This window comes from Ranitomeya imitator, chromosome 5, assembly GCF_032444005.1.
Source record: "Ranitomeya imitator isolate aRanImi1 chromosome 5, aRanImi1.pri, whole genome shotgun sequence".
Taxonomy (NCBI): Eukaryota; Metazoa; Chordata; class Amphibia; order Anura; family Dendrobatidae; genus Ranitomeya; species Ranitomeya imitator.
The window spans coordinates 265,383,632-265,408,357 of NC_091286.1; positions in this window are offsets into that span (position 1 = coordinate 265,383,632).

The following is a 24,726-nucleotide window of genomic DNA, read 5'->3' on the forward strand; positions in this document are numbered from 1 at the left end:
CAGCAGTAAGTTCTGAACACAGATACTGTATATCCCCTATTCTTGTATACATGTCCTCCATCATGGTATGTATGTCACCTATCCTGGGCCCATCCTGGTATATATGTCCCCCATTCTATTTTATATGTCCCTTATCCTTTTCCCCATCCTGGTAAATATAATCCCCATCCTGGTCCCATCCTGATATATATGTCCCCCATCCTGGTATATATGTTTCCTATCTTGAACTCATCCCGGTATGTTAGTTATCCTGAGCCCCATCCTGGTATATATGTCCCCCATCCTGGGTCCATCCTGGTATAGATTCAAGATTCAAAGAAGCTTTATTGGCAGGACCAAATACACATCAGTTTTGCCAAAGCAAGTGTATAGAGGCAATAGGGATAGGGACTGAGGGGATGTTGGGTAGGAGCTGTGGGGGGAGGTGGATGGGGCAGATCCAGGGTGGGGGCTATAGTCCATGGGTATATATGTCACCCATCCTGGTATATATGACCCCATCCTAATATAGATGTCCCCCATTCTGGTATATATGTCCTCCATCATGGTATGTATGTCACCTATCTTAGGCCCATCCTGGTATATATATCGCCTACCCTGGGGCCATTCTGGAATATATGTCCCTGATCCTTTGCTCCATCCTGGTAAATATGATCCCCATAACGGTCCCATCCTGATATGTGTCCCCCATCCTGGTATATATGTTCCCTATCTTGAGCCCATCCTGGTATATATGTTAGTTATCCTGGGCCCCATCCTGGTATATATGTCTTTCATCAGGGCCGGTGTTAAGGGCAGTCAAACTAGGCATTTGCCTAGGCCTCAGGCAGTGGCATGCCGCTAATACGAGCACACCATGTGGCCGCTATGGGGCCCTTAAGTCAGGGGGGCCAGAGCTAGTGCCAGCTCCTCCCCCTGCATTGCGCATTCAACTGTATAGTTGAAAGCAATGATGTAGGAGAGCGCGTCAGGTCACGTTCCCTCTCCCATCATTCCCCCTCTGCGTCTGACGTAGTGGGCGCAATTCTGTCACTATGTGTGTCATGCAGTGTTAGGCATTGGAGCTACTGAGGAGACGCGCTTCAAAGATCGGTGTAGCGGAGAACGAGGAGAGATGAGTATTGTTTTTTTTTAAATCAGTGAGTATGTGGTGGTCATTATACTGGCTGACTGTGGGGCTGTGTTATACTATATGTTCTCTATGGGGCTCCATTATAACATAGGGTGGCGCTATAATCTACGGAGCTGCATTATACTCTATGGGGCTGCATTATACTCTATTGAAGACTATGGGGAGTGCATTTTACTGTATGGAGGACTATGGCAAATACAGTTAAGTCCATATATATTTGGACAGAGACAACATTTTTCTAATTTTGGTTATAGTCATTACCACAATGAATTTTAAACAAAACAATTCAGATGCAGTTGAAGTTCAGACTTTCAGCTTTCATTTGAGGGTATCCACATTAAAATTGGATGAAGGGTTTAGGCGTTTCAGCTCCTTAACATGTGCCACCCTGTTTTTAAAGGGACCAAAAGTAATTGGACAATTGACTCCAAGGCTATTTCATGGACAGGTGTGGGCAATCCCTTCGTTATGTCATTCTCAATTAAGCAGATAAAAGGCCTGGAGTTGATTTGAGGTGTGGTGCTTGCATTTGGAAGGTTTTGCTGTGAAGTAAACATGCGGTCAAAGGAGCTCTCCATGCAGGTGAAACAAGCCATCCTTAAGCTGCGAAAATGGAAAAAATCCATCCGAGAAATTGGTACAATATTAGGAGTGGCAAAATCTACAGTTTGGTACATCCTGAGAAAGAAAGAAAGCACTGGTGAACTCATCAATGCAAAAAGACCTGGGCGCTCATGGAAGACAACAGTGGTGGATGATCGCAGAATAATCTCCATGGTGAAGAGAAACCCCTTCACGACAGCCAACCAAGTGAACAACACTCTCCAGGAGGTAGGCGTATCAATATCCAAATCTACCATAAAGAGAAGACTGCATGAAAGTAAATACAGAGGGTTCACTGCACGGTGCAAGCCACTCAAAAGCATCAAGAATAAGAAGGCTAGACTGGACTTTGCTAAAAAAAACATCTAAAAAGCCAGCACAGTTCTGGAAGAACATTCTTTGGACAGATGAAACCAAGATCAACCTCTCCCAGAATGATGGAAAGAGAAAAGTATGGCGAAGGCGTGGTACAGCTCATGATCCAAAGCATACCACATCATCTGTAAAACACGGCGGAGGCAGTGTGATGGCTTGGGCATGCATGGCTGCCAGTGGCACTGGGTCACTAGTGTTTATTGATGATGTGACACAGGACAGAAGCAGCCGAATGAATTCTGAGGTATTCAGAGACATACTGTGTGCTCAGATCCAGCCAAATGCAGCCAAACTGATTGGTCGTCGTTTCATACTACAGATGGACAATGACCCAAAACAAAGCCAAAGCAACCCAGGAGTTTATTAAAGCAAAGAAGTGGAATATTCTTGAATGGCCAAGTCAGTCACCTGATCTCAACCCAATAGAGCATGCATTTCACTTGTTAAAAACTAAACTTCAGACAGAAAGGCCCAGAAACAAACAGCAACTAAAAACCACCACAGTGAAGGCCTGGCAGAGCATCAAAAAGGAGGAAACACAGCGTCTGGTGATGTCGATGAGTTCAAGACTTCAGGCAGTCATTGCCAACAAAAGGGTTTCAACCAAGTACTAGAAATTAACATTTTATTTAAAATTATTTAATCTGTCCAATTACTTTTGGTCCCTTTAAAAACAGGGTGGCACATGTTAAGGAGCTGAAACTCCTAAACCCTTCATCCAATTTTAATGTGGATACCCTCAAATGAAAGCTGAAAGTCTGAATTTCAACTGCATCTGAATTGTTTTGTTTAAAATTCATTGTGGTAATGTCTATGACCAAAATTAGAAAAATGTTGTCTCTGTCCAAAAATATATGGACTTAATATATATGGACTTAACTGTACATTATACTGTATGGAGGTCTCTGGCGAATGCGTTATACTGTATGGAGGACTATGATGAATGCATTATGCTGTATGGAGGGCTATGGCAAATACATTTTACTGTATGGAGGACTCTGGTGAATGCATTATACTGTATGGAGGACTATGATGAATGCATTATACTTTATGGAGGACTATGGGTGTATTATACTATGGGGAGTGCATTGTACTATATGGAGAACTATTGGGCGTTCATTATACAATATGGAGGACTATGCGATGCAATACACTATATTGAGGACTATGGGGAGTACATTATACTACATGGAGGACTATGGGGCAAGTTATACTATATGGAGGACTATGGGGCACATTATAGTATATGAAGGACTATGATGTGTGCATTATACAATATGGAAGATTACGGGGTGCATTATACTATGTGGAGCACTATGGGATGTATTATACTAAATGAGGAAAATGCTGTCTATTCATTTAGTGATTGGATTGTTTATGCCGGAACAAGAATAGCTTTCAGCAGCACATTACCCAGTGAAAACTGCAGATATGTTGCTCATAACATGATACTGTATGGGGACAGACTGATCTACTAGTGATCGTTCTGTGCCCATCATTGTTCTTCAGCCGTTGCAAAGAGGCCGGAAAACAAGCGTCTGACAACTTCAATATTGTTGACCACGCTCATTTAATGGCCTGAACTCATTGCATGTAAATACAACCAAAATGTTTCTTTGCAATGGCGCAATATGTTAGCATTTGGGGTCCCACTTAAAACTTTTCCCCAATTTGTGTAAAACTGGCCCGTCTCCCATCCTGGGCCCATATTTATATATATGTCCCCCATCCTGGTAAATGTCCCCTAGTCTTCCGCTGTTCTTTAATGCATACAAAAATAAAAAAAAATTCCACCTTCCTCTGCTCCCACGTTTCACTGGATCTTCTTCCATAGCTGACACAGGTGCCTGCAGCTTATGTCAGCGTGCATGCTGAGCACCGCTTGTGGCTGGCACGTCAATGTCATCTGCTGGTCTCTGCCCATTGGTAGGTATTGCTGTGCAGGGACCCAGCTGGTTTCTGCATTTCAGCTGAATAATCATCATCGGAATACAGTTTGAATATGTACAGGCATCAGTGGGCCCCCGTCCCTCACGGGCTCGATTGCGATCGCACCCTTTGCGACCATGATCGTTACTTCCTTATGGACTTGATATATGACGTACATGTGCATCATAAGTCATGAAGGGATTAATTTTTCTTGCATAGTTTTACCTGTATTTTACTGATCATGTCTGGAGATTTTCATTACCTCAATGTTTAATCTCTCTTTCAGTCTAAGCCCCCTGCCTAATTTATCTAGCAATAACACATTTTGATATTCTCTCTATTTCATTGACTCAGTCAAACTAGGTATGACTTGTGACTAGAAGTCTGTGGGTATTTTGACTTCTATGTGTTGTAATGAAGTCATTTTCACATTTACATTTTCTTATGTTGTTTTAGCAATAGGTAAGATTATATCTGGTAATCTGTGAAAATCCACTTTTAAAAGTATTAACAGATCAAATTTTTAACTGACCCTGCCAGATCAAGTTTAAAACTGTACCTATCTTTACAGAAAGATCAGGTTAAGCTATACATGAGGCTTGGATTTCCTCTATTGTTTCAGAAGGGTGAGAAAGTCAGCAGTATCAACAATTTTGGAAAGGTTTCTGTAATGGTTATAAACAGTTTTACTGCATGAGACGCAGTGTACTGTATCTTCACTTGACGTACAGTATATTTAATTGGTATTTCTTATTCTGGGAAATGAGCTCTCCACCATTTTTTTTAAAAAAAGTCACTCAAGGATGAATCCAGTTCATATAGCAATGGAAACTGACAGAAAATGGGTACTAGTCTTTGTTTTCTAGCTATTCTAGTTTTTTGCCGTGTAAAATACATAGCTCTACATTGAAATTAAAACACCTTTGTGAAATTGTGGAAATCAGAAAATCGATAAACATATTACTGATATGCAAATGATGAAAACAATTGAACATTTTTTTCAAAATATTTTGATTTATTCATTAGCTTGCATGAGCTCCACACGCTTAAATACATGCCCTTTCACAACTTTGCATTCTTTCAGTGAGGTTATTAATGGTTGTCTGCGGAACGTTCTGCTATGCTGAAGGCACTTTGGCATGTAAATAAGCAAGATCCATTTCTGGCAGTTTACCTTGCAGTTTCCAGCCAATGACCAATGACTTTGTAAGGAGAAGATCCGGATCAGGAATACCGACTCCGTGATGGACAGGAAACGTCGAGGTTGTCATCCCGGTTGCACGGGGAAAGCATAAGGCCCCAGACGAACCTTTGCATTCTGGAGTAGGGGACGTGGCTAAGATAAAAGAGATGCAGCGCGTGGGAAATCAGTCAGTCTTAGCGGGAATGTGCAACACACAGGAGGGCAGTGTCAGGGCTCCTACTGTAGAGCATCCAGACAGAGCAGGCCCAAGCCAGAAGTGTCTGGGAGCCGCGACCAGACACTGCCGACAAAGACGCATGCGGTCCCCGCTGACATCGCTGACCGTGAGTGACAAGTCCTGCGATCAGGACCTAGATGCGCACACGCACCGACGGGGTTTCCCGTTATATCTGCTTTCCATCGTACATTGTCTCTGGACTCTGACAAGGAAAAAGACTGTGTTCTACCCTGCTCGTCATTTATTGTCCCTCCGATCATCTACCAGACCACAAGGAATCACCGCCGCTGCCAGGACAGGATCCAAGACGTCATCTTCTCCAGGACTACACCGGACCCCTTATGCGCCACGGCCTTGGTGCCAATGCTCACATCCCGAGAACCGCATTCTGAAGTCATCAGACTGATAAGTTTCCTATTCTTGAACTTTCTACTCTATTCACTACCCCTGTTTTCACTGAGTTCCAAACCTCTTGTGCAATTATACTGCTTACCCCATTTTCTCCCTGCGAAGAGTATACCTGTTAAAGTAAACCTAACGTTAACCCTTGCTCTGCCTCCGACCCGTTACTGCATCTTGCAACCTGCTCACAACTTCCTACAGTAGATGTGCTTGATGGAAGACAAGTCCAGCAACACTGCAGGACATGGTAGACCATTTAGGCTACACAGGTGGCTAGTGGCCTGGTGTTGTGTTGAAAATGGTTTCTGGGGCACTTTAGAGAACTGGCCTTAGCACTGTTCCATGATCAAATCAATGTAATGCCTAGCTGTTAGTGTGCTTGGAATGAAATCTAGAGGGTTCCAACTATTATGGATCTAACTATAATGCTACTTGATAATCTGGAGGCTGAAATAGAGCGCTGAAAGCAAAAATTGAGGTCTATTATCTTTAGTGACGCATACTACTTTTCTCTTGTATGCAATGAGAGTCAGAGTTTGGTCTGGAGAACATGTGGGCAATTCCATGAAAAACCTTCACAAGGGTGGAGCGCCAGCTAGGGCCGTGGGGATACTCAGTACCGGGCTGGTTCTTAAAGGGATGGGTCACGGCACCAGTGACCCGGTCCATGACCCTGGGCATCCAATGAAAATGATGAAATGAAGGGGAATAAAGTTTATGGGGAGATTGGGGAATGTTCATGACGCCACCTGTGGTACTCGGCCAGGGATGGTCGACGCTGCTTGAAGGGACCACTTGGGCTGATGGTGTTGCAGCAGAGTTGGTATAGCTCCCCACAGGTAGAGCTTAGTCTCCAGGACAGTTAAAGATGTGTGGTAGTAAAGTTCTGATGGTGGTGGTGGTGCAGGGCAGGCGTCACAGGAAAGGATTGAGAGGACACAGCAAGATGCAGTTTTCATGTTTTACTTACAATTCAGATGTTATTCCCCAGCCAGGGTGCGTGTCCTCCAGGTTAGTGGTCCAGGACACTCTCCAGTAACTTGGGGCACCTGTCCCGAACCCCCTTTTTATATGCCTTTCCTGTCGGTCTCACTGTGCTGGCTGACTCCTCTCCTGCCCTGCGCTTCACATCCAGTGTCCCGAGCCGGTAGACGCGGGACCTGTCGGGCGACGTCTTCACTATCCCTTTGACCCTCAGTGTCCACTTTTTCAGTGAAGTAAATGTGAGATTGGCTGCCGTTTTTACAGACACGACAGCCTCCGGGTTCCTAGTTGAGACCTGTAGTTCTTCCACTAGATCAGGGGACGGTTCCCATAACTGCAACCTGGTCCCTCCACCTGACGCTGGTCAGCCTGGATGTGGGCCCCACAGGTGGCTTCTGCACTTCCCGTGCCCCTAGGACCCTTTCTTCTTCTTCCTGGGAACTTCTGTCCCTTCTTTGCTTTCTTTCCTGCTGGGACGAGCTCCTACCAGCTCCAGTCCCCAGCTTCAGCTCTCTCATATGTCTGCTCACTTCACTCTCTTCCCAGAGTGCTCAACTCCTCCCTCCTGTCTCCCCTGACAACTCCTCACTCTCCACCCACACATTCTACCTAATCCCTCCCTGGCTTGGGAACCTCTAGTGTTGGGTGTAAGTGTTAGGGTCCTGTACAGTGTCCCCTCCTTACCAGACAGTTGGGGTACCAGACCTCTGGATGAGATGCAGTGCCTCTGTGGGCACTGGACCTTCAGGGGCGCCACAAGGGAATGTCACTCCGGTCCTCACACAATATTGTGAGCCCTAACACTCACACAATAATGAGCAAATCAGGGGAGATGAGAAACCTGCACACCAGAGTATAATCCTACACAAACAGTCAATGCCAATTAATGAAAATATATTAATTTTATTTGATATACAAAACAAGGTTTAAAAAGTTGTCAATGGATATACACATGCAAAATATACTGCAAGAAAACAGGTTTATACTGGTCCTAATGACAGTTCATATATAAATCCCTTATGAGGTTGGATAATTTGTCATATGTCACACAAAGTACATTTAAATAAGTACAGGCTCTATACCTTCTGACATTGATTTAAAAAAGTGTGATAAAGTATTTGTACACGTAGTCGTTTTGCTTTGAGAGTGCTTAGCTAATATACAAAAGTGCTTACTGCATGATGTTGAAACAGTGGATCATATGTATAGCATAGTGTATTATTATTATTATTATTTATTGTTATAGCGCCATTTATTCCATGGCGCTTTACATGTGAGGAGGGGTATACATAATAAAAACAAGTACAATAATCTTAAACAATACAAGTCATAACTGGTACAGGAGGATTCAGGACCCTGCCCACGAAGGCTCACAATCTACAAGGGATGGGTGAGAATACAGTAGGTGAGGGTAGAGCTGGTCATGCAGCGGTTTGGTCGATCGGTGGTTACTGCAGGTTATAGGCTTGTCTGAAGAGGTGGGTCTTCAGGTTCTTTTTGAAGGTTTCGATGGTAGGCGAGAGTCTGATGTGTTGTGGTAGAGGGTTCCAGAGTAGGGGTGATACGCGAGAGAAATCTTGTATACGATTGTGATAAGAGGGGAGTAGAGAAGGAGATCTTGTGAGGATCGGAGGTTGCGGGTAGGTAAGTACCGGGAGACGAGGTCACAGATGTATGGAGGACACAGGTTGTGGATGGCTTTGTACGTCATAGTAAGGGTTTTGTAGTGGAGTCTCTGGGCAATGGGGAGCCAGTGAAGGGATAGTGTATAATAAGATATCTAATCCACTGATGCATGAAAAGTTGAATGTAAATGCAAAATTTTGCTTAAAGTGCTAAATTGTATATAGCAGCAAGGCATAAATAAGTAATAGCAGTATGGCGGTACATAGCAAAAAGACAAGGTTGTATCAGTTAGATTAGCATTGTACAGAGAGGTTGCATTTGGCTATAAGGAAGATGTGTTAAATAAGTGAGTGACAGAGGAATAAGTAGGCATAAATGGGATATGTAACCTGAGGTGCAGTCCAGAGCCCCAGAGGGCAATATGAAATATATTAAATATGAATAGCAATACTGCTTCTGGATAGTAGGAAAAATTGGCCAAATTATGTGCTAAGCGTCCCAGTTTTGACCCAGTAGCAAGAAGCAGTATTGCTATTCATATTTCATATATTTCTTATTGACATGCTTTAGCACCTGTTCACACTAGCTTGGAAGTGCCAGTCAGTCTTTTGTCATTTGATGAAAAAAACAGGGAATTCACTTACACAAACAGCTGAGAGTTCCTGCTGTGTAACCAGAATATTTATTTATACTTTATCCCTTGGCCAGGAGCTGTGTATGCGTGACCACAAGCTGCAGCAGCTCTACATGGCTGGACACAGCAAATAAAACAGTACACAGCAGGGGCACATTTATAAGACTACCTCAGCACAGAAACATTAGTTTAAAACACATCAAATTGTGGAACTTATTGATATTCTAAGATCTATTGATAAAATGTACTTTGTTCATGGGGCAACCCCTTTAAGTGAAAACACAATTAAACCCCTTCAAGTCGCGGCCCTTTTTCATTTTTGCGTTTTCGTTTTTCGCTCCCCTCCTTCCCTGAGCCATAACTTTTTTATTTTTCCGTCAATATGGTCATGTGAGGGCTTATTTTTTGCGGGACAAGTTGTACTTTTGAAAGACACCATTGGTTTTACCATGTCTTTTACTAGAAAACGGGAAAAAAATTCCAAGTGCGGTGAAATTGCAAAAAAAGTGCAATCCCACACTTGTTTTTTGTTTGGCTTTTTTGCTAGGTTCACTAAATGCTAAAACTAACCTGCCATTATGATTATCTAGGTCATTACGAGTTCATAGACACCTAACATGACTAGGTTATTTTTTATCTAGGTTGTGAAAAAAAATTCCAAACTTTGCTAAAAAAAAAAAAAAAAAAAGTGCCATTTTCCGATACCCGTAGCGTCTCCATTTTTCGTGATCTGGGGTCGGGTGAGGGCTTATTTTTTGCGTGCCGAGCTGATGTTTTTAATGATACCATTTTTGCGCAGATACGTTCTTTTGCTCGCTCGTTATTGCATTTTAATGCAATGTCGTGGCGACCAAAAAATGTAATTCTGGCGTTTCGGATTTTTTTCTCGCTACGCCGTTTAGCGATCAGGTTAATGCTTTTTTTTAGTTGATAGATCGGGCGATCCTGAACACGGCGATACCAAATACGTGTAGGTTTGTTTTTTTTTTAATTGTTTTATTTAGGATGGGGCGAAAGGGGGGTGATTTAAACTTTTATATTTTTTATATTTTTTTCATATTTTTAAAAACTTTTTTTTTTACTTGTGCCATGCTTCAATAGCCTCCATGGGAGGCTAGAAGCTGGCATAGCCTGATCGGCTCTGCTACATAGCAGCGATCATCAGATCGCTGCTATGTAGCAGAAATGCAGGTGTGCTGTGAGCGCCGACCACAGGGGGGCGCTCACAGCAGACCTGCATCAGTAACCATAGAGGTCTCAAGGACCTCTATGGTTACCTTCCTGATGCATCGCCGACCCCCGATCATGTGACGGGGGTCGGAGATGACGTCATATCCGGCCGCCCGGCCGGATGCGGTAGTTAAATGCCGCTGTCTGTGTTTGACAGCGGCATTTAACAGGTTAATAGCGGCGGGTGAATAGCGATTTCACCCGCCGCTATTGCGCGCACATGTCAGCTGTACAAAACAGCTGACATGTCGCGACTTTGATGTGGGCTCACCGCCGGAGCCCACATCAAAGGGGGAGACACGATATGAGCAGTACATGTTCTGCTCATGTCATGAAGGGGTTAAAAACTGACAAAGTGACACAGTGCAGACATATACTATTGAAATATCAACAGTGGGAAAAAAGAGACACTTGTGCTGCCCAAAATTACGTGTGTTACATGGACTTGATGCAACAAAGACCTGAATGAGTCATACTGTCAGGAATTCTGTGTGTTTACCACCTCATCCCCAACAAACGTTTCACTACCGTCAGGGCCAGAATGGCCATCTGGCAATTCCTCCATCCAGGGTAATATTAGTAATAAGAAAAAAGTGGACAAGCCAGCTCACCGGTTGTTGGAAGCACGGAACTCCGTCTTGAAAGGCAATGGATTCACAGCAGAAAAAAACACATGTTCCAGCTTCTTAGAAATAAAATTGCAGATTTATTGAAAAATTCTTAAAAAGTGCATGCTCCACGGATCTCACAATAGCCCCGGGAGGAAAGCGACGTGTTTCGACTGCAACCGCAGTCTTTATCCAAGCTGATCTATCCCAAAGCCTATACGGACATATATAGTACTATGCACCAATCAACAGGAAATAACACATCACATGATTAAAAGGTCCTGAAAGGCTGTAGCAATTACATACAAATAAACACATAAACAAAAAAATAAAAAATAAAAAAATAAAAATTCTTTTAAAACAATATAATATTGATTACTGGATTTTAGACAGATTTCAATAATGAAACATTATCTCATTTCTACGATTCAAGCCGCCCGGAAAACGTGTGCCCAAAACAAAAATCCAATAAGCTTCCCGGGTTAATAGCATTCTATGGATATCTCCACCCCGGTAAGGTTTTTTTATTTTCTCCAGACCCAATACCCGAAAAAATGAAGTATTCCGTGTGTGATGATCAATAAAGTGTTTAGCCGCAGATGAAATGTTGCGATTTGTATTTTTTGTAATGTCATATAGATGTTCTGTAATGCGATTTTTTTAATTTTCGTCCAGTACACCCTATATAGGACTTGTCGCATGCGGTACAGTCAATTTTATAAACAACATTCCGAGTGTTGCAATTTATAAAATTTTGTATTTGGAATGAGTTAGTATGGTTATAATTTTGAAAAAACTTCATAGTAACCATGTGTTTGCATGTCGAATAATTAGTTGTGTTGCACTTGAAACAGCCTTTGCATTTTAGCCATGTAGATTGCGGTCTATCTGAGACAAAAACACTTAGTGATAAAATGCTCCCCAAAGTGGGTGCTTTTCTGGCAACGATATTACAGCCATTGTGTAAGATTTTAGCAAGGATTGGGTCCTCAAATAAAATTGGTAGAGACTTGTGAATTATTTTTTTAATTGCATTGAATTGTGGGCTATACTGCAGGCATACAAAAGGTTTTTCCGCATATTGTTTAATATTCACTGGAGCACTATTGCCAGCAGGAGATTTTATTAGATCGTTATGATTTTTCTTTGACACAATACCAAGAGCGCGGTTCAACATCCAATTTGGATAGTCGCGTTGTTTAAGTCTGGTGCAAGATTTGACCAGATCCTGTTGCAGAGCAACCTCATCATTACAGTTGCATTTTAGTCTGGTATATTCTCCTACCGGAATTGACTGAACGGTGTGCTTTGGGTGGCTACTGTGTGCGTGAAGAATGGTGTTCCCTGCCAGCGGTTTGGAGAAAGTGCGGGTGGTAATTATATGTTTGTCTACTCCCGTGAGTTCCAGATCTAGAAAAGTAATTTTGGAATTTTCATGAACATATGTGAATCTGATGTTAAATTCATTATGATTAATGTAATCAACAAAATCCTGTATGACTGATACATCCCCCTTCCAAATTATAAGCGTATCATCAATATATCTCCCGTACCAGGCAATGAAACGAACAAATTTGTTAGATGTACTGTACAGAAAATGAAATTCCCAATAAGCCATAACTAAATTGGCTAAAGATGACGAGAACTTGGCACCCATCGCCACACCCGTGTGCTGTAAATAAAAATCCCGATTGAAAGAAAAAAAATTATGGGTCAACAAAAAAAATGTAACCTGTAAAATATAATCAATTAAATCTTGGGAATAACCGCTGTATTTCTCCAAATGAAATCGTAGGGCTTTTAATGCTATGTTGTGGGGTATGCAAGTATAAAGGGAAACCAGGGATTCAAGCTTGAGGGGGGCTAATTTGCATATTCCAGCTGCCTTCTGGGAAAAGCGAAGAGTCTCCCTAAGCTAGAAGATCGTTGGGTACAGCCGGGACCAGCTGATTGGAAAGCATCACCAAACCAGGGATTCAAGCTTGAGGGGGGCTAATTTGCATATTCCAGCTGCCTTCTGGGAAAAGCGAAGAGTCTCCCTAAGCTAGAAGATCGTTGGGTACAGCCGGGACCAGCTGATTGGAAAGCATCACCAAACCAGGGATTCAAGCTTGAGGGGGGCTAATTTGCATATTCCAGCTGCCTTCTGGAAAAAGCGAAGAGTTTCCCTAAGCTAGAAGATCGTTGGGTACAGCCGGGACCAGCTGATTGGAAAGCATCACCAAACCAGGGATTCAAGCTTGAGGGGGGCTAATTTGCATATTCCAGCTGCCTTCTGGGAAAAGCGAAGAGTCTCCCTAAGCTAGAAGATCGTTGGGTACAGCCGGGACCAGCTGATTGGAAAGCATCACCAAACCAGGGATTCAAGCTTGAGGGGGGCTAATTTGCATATTCCAGCTGCCTTCTGGGAAAAGCGAAGAGTCTCCCTAAGCTAGAAGATCGTTGGGTACAGCCGGGACCAGCTGATTGGAAAGCATCACCAAACCAGGGATTCAAGCTTGAGGGGGGCTAATTTGCATATTCCAGCTGCCTTCTGGGAAAAGCGAAGAGTCTCCCTAAGCTAGAAGATCGTTGGGTACAGCCGGGACCAGCTGATTGGAAAGCATCACCAAACCAGGGATTCAAGCTTGAGGGGGGCTAATTTGCATATTCCAGCTGCCTTCTGGGAAAAGCGAAGAGTCTCCCTAAGCTAGAAGATCGTTGGGTACAGCCGGGACCAGCTGATTGGAAAGCATCACCAAACCAGGGATTCAAGCTTGAGGGGGGCTAATTTGCATATTCCAGCTGCCTTCTGGGAAAAGCGAAGAGTCTCCCTAAGCTAGAAGATCGTTGGGTACAGCCGGGACCAGCTGATTGGAAAGCATCACCAAACCGCGCGCCAAATTTTTGCCTGTAGGACATTATTGCAAGAGAGCTTGGCTGAGTAGATTACACAAGAAGGAAAACACACAGCAAGTCAGCAGGATCTAGGAGCAACATGGCAGATGTGACAACCTACATGGTGAGCTGCAGCATGTGCTACATGTTCACAAATCGACCAGAAGAAGAATCAAATTTCACCTGTCAGAAGTGTAGACTAGTGGCCCTTTTAGAAGAAAAGGTGCGGGGTCTGGAAGAAAGAATAGCAACTTTGAAACTCATCAAAGAGAATGAAGACTTTCTAGACAGAACAGAAGCATCTCTACTGGTCACAGAAGGTGAAAAAAGTGTCAGAGAACCTCCAAAAGCAGATGAGTGGAAGCATGTGACCAAAAGAAGCAAGAAGACCATGGAGAAATCACCAACCACACAACTAAAGAACCGATATCAAATCTTTGTAGAGGATGAAGATGGCACACCTAAGGATGAAGCAATACCAGCAAGCAAAAAAGAAAAGGGCACACAGCAACAAGTGACAGCTAAAAGTACAGCCAAGAAGCAACGAAGAGTGGTGGTGGTGGGAGACTCAATACTGAGAGGCACAGAAGCAGCCATCTGCAGACCGGACATAACTGCAAGAGAAGTATGCTGCCTTCCAGGTGCGATGATCAAGGATGTGACCGATAGGATACCAAAGCTCTTTAGCTCCAAGGACGTCCACCCATTTCTTCTGATACATGTTGGCACCAATGACACGGCAAGGAAGGACCTACCGACAATCTGCAAAGACTTTGAAGAGTTGGGGAAGAAAGTAAAGGAACTGGATGCACAGGTAGTTTTTTCTTCTATCCTTCCAGTAGATGGGCATGGCACCAGGAGATGGAACAGGATCCTTGATGCAAACAACTGGCTAAGACGATGGTGCAGACAACAAGGATTCGGATTCCTGGACCACGGTGTGAATTACTTGTACGATGGACTCCTCGCCAGAGACGGACTACACCTCAACAAACCTGGGAAACACACATTCGCCAGAAGACTCGCTACACTCATCAGGAGGGCGTTAAACTAGAAGAAGAGGGGACGGGAAGAAAAACATTAGACTTGAACAAAGAAGATCCAGGAAAACATACTCAGAAGGGAGGTAAGAACATTTCTAAAACAATCCACAGCGAGGAGATTGGAACAAAACAAAATCCTCTAAACTGCATGCTCGCAAACGCCAGAAGCCTGACAAACAAAATGGAAGAACTAGAAGCAGAAATATCTACAGGTAACTTTGACATAGTGGGAATAACCGAGACATGGTTAGATGAAAGCTATGACTGGGCAGTTAACTTACAGGGTTACAGTCTGTTTAGAAAGGATCGTAAAAATCGGAGAGGAGGAGGGGTTTGTCTCTATGTAAAGTCTTGTCTAAAGTCCACTTTAAGGGAGGATATTAGCGAAGGAAATGAGGATGTCGAGTCCATATGGGTCGAAATTCATGGAGGGAAAAATGGTAACAAAATTCTCATTGGGGTCTGTTACAAACCCCCAAATATAACAGAAACCATGGAAAGTCTACTTCTAAAGCAGATAGATGAAGCTGCAACCCATAATGAGGTCCTGGTTATGGGGGACTTTAACTACCCGGATATTAACTGGGAAACAGAAACCTGTGAAACCCATAAAGGCAACAGGTTTCTGCTAATAACCAAGAAAAATTATCTTTCACAATTGGTGCAGAATCCAACCAGAGGAGCAGCACTTTTAGACCTAATACTATCTAATAGACCTGACAGAATAACAAATCTGCAGGTGGTCGGGCATCTAGGAAATAGCGACCACAATATTGTACAATTTCTCCTGTCTTTCGCTAGGGGGACTTGTCAGGGAGTCACAAAAACACTGAACTTTAGGAAGGCAAAGTTTGACCAGCTTAGAGATGCCCTTAATCTGGTAGACTGGGACAATATCCTCAGAAATAAGAATACAGATAATAAATGGGAAATGTTTAAGAACATCCTAAATAGGCAGTGTAAGCGGTTTATACCTTGTGGGAATAAAAGGACTAGAAATAGAAAAAACCCAATGTGGCTAAACAAAGAAGTAAGACAGGCAATTAACAGTAAAAAGAAAGCATTTGCACTACTAAAGCAGGATGGCACCATTGAAGCTCTAAAAAACTATAGGGAGAAAAATACTTCATCTAAAAAACTAATTAAAGCTGCCAAAAAGGAAACAGAGAAGCACATTGCTAAGGAGAGTAAAACTAATCCCAAACTGTTCTTCAACTATATCAATAGTAAAAGAATAAAAACTGAAAATGTAGGCCCCTTAAAAAATAGTGAGGAAAGAATGGTTGTAGATGACGAGGAAAAAGCTAACATATTAAACACCTTCTTCTCCACGGTATTCACGGTGGAAAATGAAATGCTAGGTGAAATCCCAAGAAACAATGAAAACCCTATATTAAGGGTCACCAATCTAACCCAAGAAGAGGTGCGAAACCGGCTAAATAAGATTAAAATAGATAAATCTCCGGGTCCGGATGGCATACACCCACGAGTACTAAGAGAACTAAGTAATGTAATAGATAAACCATTATTTCTTATTTTTAGGGACTCTATTGCGACAGGGTCTGTTCCGCAGGACTGGCGCATAGCAAATGTGGTGCCAATATTCAAAAAGGGCTCTAAAAGTGAACCTGGAAATTATAGGCCAGTAAGTTTAACCTCTATTGTTGGTAAAATATTTGAAGGGTTTCTGAGGGATGTTATTCTGGATTATCTCAATGAGAATAACTGTTTAACTCCATATCAGCATGGGTTTATGAGAAATCGCTCCTGTCAAACCAATCTAATCAGTTTTTATGAAGAGGTAAGCTATAGGCTGGACCACGGTGAGTCATTGGACGTGGTATATCTCGATTTTTCCAAAGCGTTTGATACCGTGCCGCACAAGAGGTTGGTACACAAAATGAGAATGCTTGGTCTGGGGGAAAATGTGTGTAAATGGGTTAGTAACTGGCTTAGTGATAGAAAGCAGAGGGTGGTTATAAATGTTATAGTCTCTAACTGGGTCGCTGTGACCAGTGGGGTACCGCAGGGGTCAGTATTGGGACCTGTTCTCTTCAACATATTCATTAATGATCTGGTAGAAGGTTTACACAGTAAAATATCGATATTTGCAGATGATACAAAACTATGTAAAGCAGTTAATACAAGAGAAGATAGTATTCTGCTACAGATGGATCTGGATAAGTTGGAAACTTGGGCTGAAAGGTGGCAGATGAGGTTTAACAATGATAAATGTAAGGTTATACACATGGGAAGAAGGAATCAATATCACCATTACACACTGAATGGGAAACCACTGGGTAAATCTGACAGGGAGAAGGACTTGGGGATCCTAGTTAATGATAAACTTACCTGGAGCAGCCAGTGCCAGGCAGCAGCTGCCAAGGCAAACAGGATCATGGGGTGCATTAAAAGAGGTCTGGATACACATGATGAGAGCATTATACTGCCTCTGTACAAATCCCTAGTTAGACCGCACATGGAGTACTGTGTCCAGTTTTGGTCACCGGTGCTCAGGAAGGATATAATGGAACTAGAGAGAGTACAAAGGAGGGCAACAAAATTAATAAAGGGGATGGGAGAACTACAATACCCAGATAGATTAGCGAAATTAGGATTATTTAGTCTAGAAAAAAGACGACTGAGGGGCGATCTAATAACCATGTATAAGTATATAAGGGGACAATACAAATATCTCGCTGAGGATCTGTTTATACCAAGGAAGGTGACGGGCACAAGGGGGCATTCTTTGCGTCTGGAGGAGAGAAGGTTTTTCCACCAACATAGAAGAGGATTCTTTACTGTTAGGGCAGTGAGAATCTGGAATTGCTTGCCTGAGGAGGTGGTGATGGCGAACTCAGTCGAGGGGTTCAAGAGAGGCCTGGATGTCTTCCTGGAGCAGAACAATATTGTATCACGTCACAACTGAGCCAGGAAAAATTAGATGACCATTTTTTCTGTGACAAAATGTTCAAAATGTCTCTCGTGTCTTTAATATGGCCTGGTACTCGTAGAACCAAAGGCTGTAATAGAGAATCCAACCATTGTCCCATAAGTTCGTTGGTAGAGCCAATACTGGATACGATTGGACGCATGGGTGGAGAGGTGCTGTTTTTATGTTTTTATGGGTCTGGAGAAAATAAAAAAAACCTTACCGGGGTGGAGATATCCATAGAATGATATTAACCCGGGAAGCTTATAGGATTTTTGTTTTGGGCACACGTTTTCCGGGCGGCTTGAATCGTAGAAATGAGATAATGTTTCATTATTGAAATCTGTCTAAAATCCAGTAATCAATATTATATTGTTTTAAAATATTTTTTTTTTGTTTTGTTTGTGTTTATTTGTATGTAATTGCTACAGCCTTTCAGGACCTTTTAATCATGTGATGTGTTATTTCCTGTTGATTGGTGCATAGTACTAAATATGTCCGCATGGGCTTTGGGATAGATCAGCTTGGATAAAGACTACGGTTGCAGTCGAAACACGTCGCTTTCCTCCCGGGGCTATTGTGAGATCCTTGGAGCATGCACTTTTTAAGAATTTTTCAATAAATCTGCAATTTTATTTCTAAGAAGCTGGAACATGTGTTTTTTTTCTGCTGTAATATTAGTAATATATCCAATCTGGTGCTTGGGGGCGGGAACACCATGGGTCTGTGCGATTTCAAATGCCAGGGCTGAATTTCAGCCCCAGTCTGTACTACGGGCTTCACTTGGTAGTAGTGACACTTGGTTGATTCAGGCAAGCCAACACTTACTTTTTCATTGGAATTCAAGTAAAATAACTTTTTGTGTCAGCTTTCAAAGCAAACATTGGTATATTGTAAGCTTCATTACACTGACCCAGAAAACACTATATTTTAGGATTCAATGATGTCTTGCTTTCCAACTCTGCTCATAAATTGTAAACCGCAGAGGAAAGTGGAAGAAAAACATTTTCCCTCTGTTCATTAGATTAGACTGTATGAAAATGTTCCATATTGATCAAAGTGGCTCAAGCTGTTTAATATATTTGATGCATCTTTACTAGAGATGAGTGAACACTTAAATGCTCGCATGCTCGTTACTTGAACCGAGCAATTCCTAATGCTCGAATGCTCATTTCGAGTAACGAGTATAATGGGAGTCAATGGGAAATCCGAGCATATGCTACATGTTAGAATCTCTCTGAATCTATTTCAATCACTTAGTGTATAGCTGATGAAGGCCGTAGGTGTACCGCTGTGCGGCTGCCAAAGAAACAGAATTTAGTAGTGGGTCCAATAACAGATGTTGTGGGTTGTCTTTGGATAGGATGATATGGTGTTTGTTCAGGCCTGGATGTGCTACTGCAGAAAGCATGGTTGCTGTGTGCTCACTTCTGCCGTTCGCACCCCGCAGGTCATTGACTTGCAGCACTCCAGAGGTTTTTTCACCCTACTAGTTAACCGTTTGATTTGGGATGTGCCAACACAGTGGAATTCCACTCTGCACATGTTGCAGCAACTGTAGCAGCAATGTGCTCTGGTGCAGTATGTCCTTTTGCACAGCCTGGGCCAGCGCAGTACAGACGTGGTGCAAATCACACTTGTGGAGTGGGCACACATGAAGGACCTCTGCACCCTTCTGCACAGCTTTGAAATGGCTACTAAGATGGTTATTGCTGATGATGCCATCATCAGCATCTCCATTCCAGTCAACTACATTATGCGGCACACTTTGAAAAGTCTGTGGGACGAGGTGGTGGTCCCAGAGGAAGAGATGGAAATAGAGTAGGATGTGGAAGGGATAACAATATCTCTAAGTTCTGGACTGTCACACAGGTGGGTGCCATGGGAGGGTAGATTACAGAGATTGAGGGGGCTAGTGGAACAAGACAAACTGTTAGTGAAGGTGCAGGAGCTGAGGAACAAATAGAGGAGGATGTGGAGGAAGAGGTGATGGACGCCCAGCAGTCAGGAGATGAAGAGGATAATGATCCCCTCTCTGTTGTCTGCAGTTGGCAGGAGGGGACAGAGAAAGCAATCTTAAGTGTTACCCCGCACCAACACACCATGGACTTGGACTACATGGAAACACCATACATATGAGTGACTTCTTGCTGCACTATCTGCAACATAATGCCCGTATTGTTAGGATTAGAAATTGTGCTGACTACTGGGTTGTCACTCAGTTAGATCCATGGTACAAGAGTAAATTTTGCCAGATGCTTTCTCCCCTGGAAAGGGAAGAGGCATGCTGGTGTATCGAAACATGTTTGTAGACAATCTTAAGAGTGATTTACCCCAAGACAGCTGTGAGGCACACAGTGTGCATCTCACAGTTATAAACTTCCAACCCCAGGTGTCCACACAAAAACATTAACAGCAGCAGTGGTGTAAGTGGCAAAAGATATATCTGTGTTTGTTTCACACATTTTTTAGACCAGCCCGTGCACCAGCAGAACAGAATACAAGTCTGACACGTTGTGAACGACTGGAGAAAATGGTGCAGGAGTATCTCGAGCTCAATATCAATGCTATCAGGGGGAATTTGTACCCTTTTGCATTTTGGTCTTCAAAAATGGAAGAGTGGCCTGCTCTCACCTGTCCCGCCTTGGAGGATTTGTCATGCACGGTAGCCAGCATTCTCTCAGAACATGTATCCATCGCTGCTGGTGATGTTCTGATGGATAAGCACATCCGCCTTTCCCTTGAAAGTGTAGACCACCTAACTTTCATCAAAATGAAGAAGTCATGGATTGCCAATGGGCAGGCTAGGCGATGGTGTTGTTTTTAGTGTCATACATTGATCTTGCATTATTGCAGTCTGTGACCCCTTTGCCATGGCTTCTGTGACTGCTGTTTCTACTGCTGCTAATATTAGAAATTATTTTTTGAATTGTGCAGACTCCAAATTGGGTCTTTATCTGTTGGGTTGCCTATAGTGGAAGGGGTGTCAGAGGCCCATTATACTGTTTCTACTCTGAAGAAATTTATGCCATTTTAGTGGTGTATGATAATGATTTTTTGGAATGTGAAGACTCCAAGTTGGTTCACCTTCATGTGTGTTGCCTGTAGCAGTAGGGCTCCCAGACTAGCAGGCCTGCAGGTACTTTCAGTCAACTACCTGCATTATTATGCATTAGTGCTCTACCAAGCTGATATTTGTGCCACCTGAGTGACTGGGAAAAAAGTTTGAAGAGTTAAAGAGGGGATCATTTCTGCAGGGATGAGATATTTCCTGTTTCTATAGAGAGCAAAGAGAAGAATTAGGTGGGTAGAAAGGCAAAATAAGCAATTATAAGTACACAGTGCTACATAATATGATGACTGAAATATATTAAGAGGATAAAAACTTGGATGGGAGTGCTGCTTTATTTGGTTTTTGTAGTGTGAAGGATTACCCCTTCCTCCCACGTCACCAATCTGGGTAGGTGGTGGGTAGTCCCTTGCCGGACTAAGCACGGGTGGCTGGCTCCTTGGGGAGTCTGGGCTGAGCTCCCCCTCGCCTTGAATGGTACCGTCCACCACCACCTCCTCATAGACCATAGCACTGGCCTGCGCCCTCACTGCACTCCTGGTGCCCTCCGCCATCTTTGGAACCTCTGGCTACTGACACAGCTGTAACCCTGACCTTGCACACAACTTATTATATCTACACTCTGACCGTCTAGTGCTGGGCTGACCTTAAGACCCCAGCAGTGAAAATTACCACTGCTAGTCTTTAGTGTCTGGGAGTAGGGGTCCCACGCACACTATTACTCTGATCCCACGTACGCTGCCACCACTGTGAAGGATTACCCCTTCCTCCCACATCACCAATCCGTGACGTCACTACACAGGTACAGCTCTCCGGCACCCCCTTTGTCTCTCAGGTCAGTAAGGGGACTGCACCTAGAGCAAATGGCCGCCGGGGAGACTGCCCTGTTACCCACACTGGGTATTCTAAGATTCGCAATCAGAGTAAAAGGATCAGCCCAAAATTAATTTATGATTTAATTGCCTTAAGGGCGCACTAGATAATTACAAACCGTCAGGTTTCACTCCCTCCTCCACTGTTGGAGGCACATTCAACACATCAACATTCACAGTAGAGACATGACATTCTTGGGGAGCCGAACTTGGGGGTTCAGTGGCCACATGCTGAGACACTAGCCGCCCCAAATCGGTCCCAAGTAATACATTAGCAGGAATATTTGACGCTACTCCCACCTCCCGCACTCCCCTCCCGGCGCCCCAGTTCAAAAACACCTTGGTGATAGGCAGTGCCGGCTCCAGGCCTCCAATTCCAGAGACGGAAAGGGTTTTCCCCGGTACCAAGTCTTGAGGGGACACCACCTCAGGACGTACTAGGGTTCATTCAGCGCCTGTGTCCCGCAGTCCCATGACCGCTGAGCGGCCGATAGTGACGAGTTGGTAATTGTCCAGGGACCTCCCAACACCCCCTCCCACACATAAAACAGTGGACGGTTTCGGGGACAGGGATGGGGCGTTAAGACGCTGGGGACATGCTGTCTTGAAGTGCCCCAGCTGGTTGCAGTGATGACAACGTCTGGGTTCTGCACCTGGCCTGGAGAGGGCAGCAGGGGGGTACACCCCTTGCACTCTGGGGGCTGGGGAAACAGGGGCAGGATTGGGCTTACCCCCTCTCCAGGAGCTGCTGGCAGGCTTCTTCGGCTCAGGCGCCCTGTTATTGGCATACTCGTCTGCCAGGGCGGCTGTAGCAGAAGCCCCCTTCGGTTTCCGGTCACGGAGGAACTGCTGGAGGTCCTCTGGGCAGTTCCACAAGAACTGCTCCGTGATGAACAGTTCCTGGACCTCCTGGTGGGTGGTGAGCGCTAGACCCGAGGTGCAGTGCTCTGCAGCTCTCAGCAACGCACGCATGTGGTCGGTCCAGGTGTCCTTTGGGCCCCGCTGCAGGCTCCGGAACTTCATGCGGTAGGACTCTGGGGTGAGGTTGTAGTGCTGGATCAGCGCCCGCTTGATGCTGCTGTAGTCCTGCTCCGCCTCTGCAGGTAAGTCCCCCAAAACTTCCAGGGACTTACCCCTCAAACGGGGGGTCAGGTATCTTGCCCACTGATCCGGGGCCAGATGGTGTTGAAGACAGGTCCTTTCAAAGGCCAGCAAGAAGGAATCCAGGTCTCCATCCTTCTCAAGCAGAGGGAAGTCCTCGGCCCGGACTTTGGAAGCCCTGGACTCTGGTGGTGCTTGGGCGTCCAGCGGGAGCCCGTGTTGAGCCATCTCCAGTCGGTGCCGGCGCTCCGCTGCTCTCTCTGCCGCTGCTTGCTCCGCTGCCCATTGACGTTCTGCACGCTCGGCCTCTGCTGCTTTCTCTGCAGCTGCCATGAGTCTCATATAGGCGTCTTCATTACCCGCCTCTAGACGTGCCACTGCCGCTGCAACAAGGGCCTCTGATGTGGACAGGCTGGGGCGGGTAGGTGGTGGGTAGTCCCTTGCCGGACTAAGCACGGGTGGCTGGCTCCTTGGGGAGTCTGGGCTGAGCTCCGCCTCGCCTTGAAAGGTACCGTCCACCACCACCTCCTCATAGACCATAGCACTGGCCTGCGCCCTCACTGCACTCCTGGTGCCCTCCGCCATCTTTGGAACCTCTGGCTACTGACACAGCTGTAACCTTGACCTTGCACACAACTTATTATATCTACACTCTGACCGTCTAGTGCTGGGCTGACCTTAAGACCCCAGCAGTGAAAATTACCACTGGTAGTTTTTAGTGTCTGGGAGTAGGGGTCCCACGCACACTATTACTCTGATCCCACGTACGCTGCCACCACTGTGAAGGATTACCCCTTCCTCCCACGTCACCAATCCGTGACGTCACTACACAGGTACAGCTCTCCGGCGCCCCCTTTGTCTCTCAGGTCAGTAAGGGGACTGCACCTAGAGCAAATGGCCGCCGGGGAGACTGCCCTGTTACCCACACTGGGTATTCTAAGATTCGCAATCAGAGTAAAAGGATCAGCCCAAAATTAATTTATGATTTAATTGCCTTAAGGGTGCACTAGATAATTACAAGAAATATACAATCACAATATATCAAGAGTTACAGTCAGAGTACAATATAACAATCACAATACAGGGCTTAAAGGTATAATGCTGGAGGTCAATTTACCAGGTTGAAGGTCGCTTGTGGAAGCTGGGGGGGTGCAGCCTTCCGCAGATCCAAAACTTAGTTGCCGGGCAGCCCCCAGAAAGCGTGTGCTTGCTCCCCTCTGGCTGGCATACCCTGTTCCTTAAGATATCATCATCATCTTCTTCTGTGGAGTGAGGGTCTCCCAGTGACCTTCAGCTCTTCTTAAACCTGGCTGTGCCCCCCACCTGCAGCTGGGTGGGCTTAGCAATCTCCACCCCCTCTGCCTCCCTGCAAGATTTATTCCAATATCTAATAAATGGAATAACTTCTCCCAGGATGATCCTCGCTGCAGACCTGTGACCAGGAGACAAAATGGAGTCACGCCAATCTGTTAGTATGCCTGTTCCAAGATGGTGGCTGTTCCCTCATCACATGTAGTATATATTTTCTATGACTTCAGCTGCTTATAACTGAGCAACAGATTATGATATTAAATTATTTCATTTCAGATTTTTGAACAAGCAACTTTAGAATAAATGTTTTTTTGCATAGAGTTGGAGTTTTATTCCAGCTAGCAAAATCTCTGCAATGTGTCTCATCATGTTTTGGCTTATTTTTTTTTCTCTCATGAACCCTTGTTACTCCCTTTTCAAATAATGACAATATTTGATCTAGCTATAAAGGATAACTCAATTAAAATATACTAAATATTATTTTGGCACTTACAACATTGAATGTATTTATTGCACTGCCAATAAAATTATTATTTTACCCAAGTTATTTTTTTAATGGTTTACAAAAAAGCTATT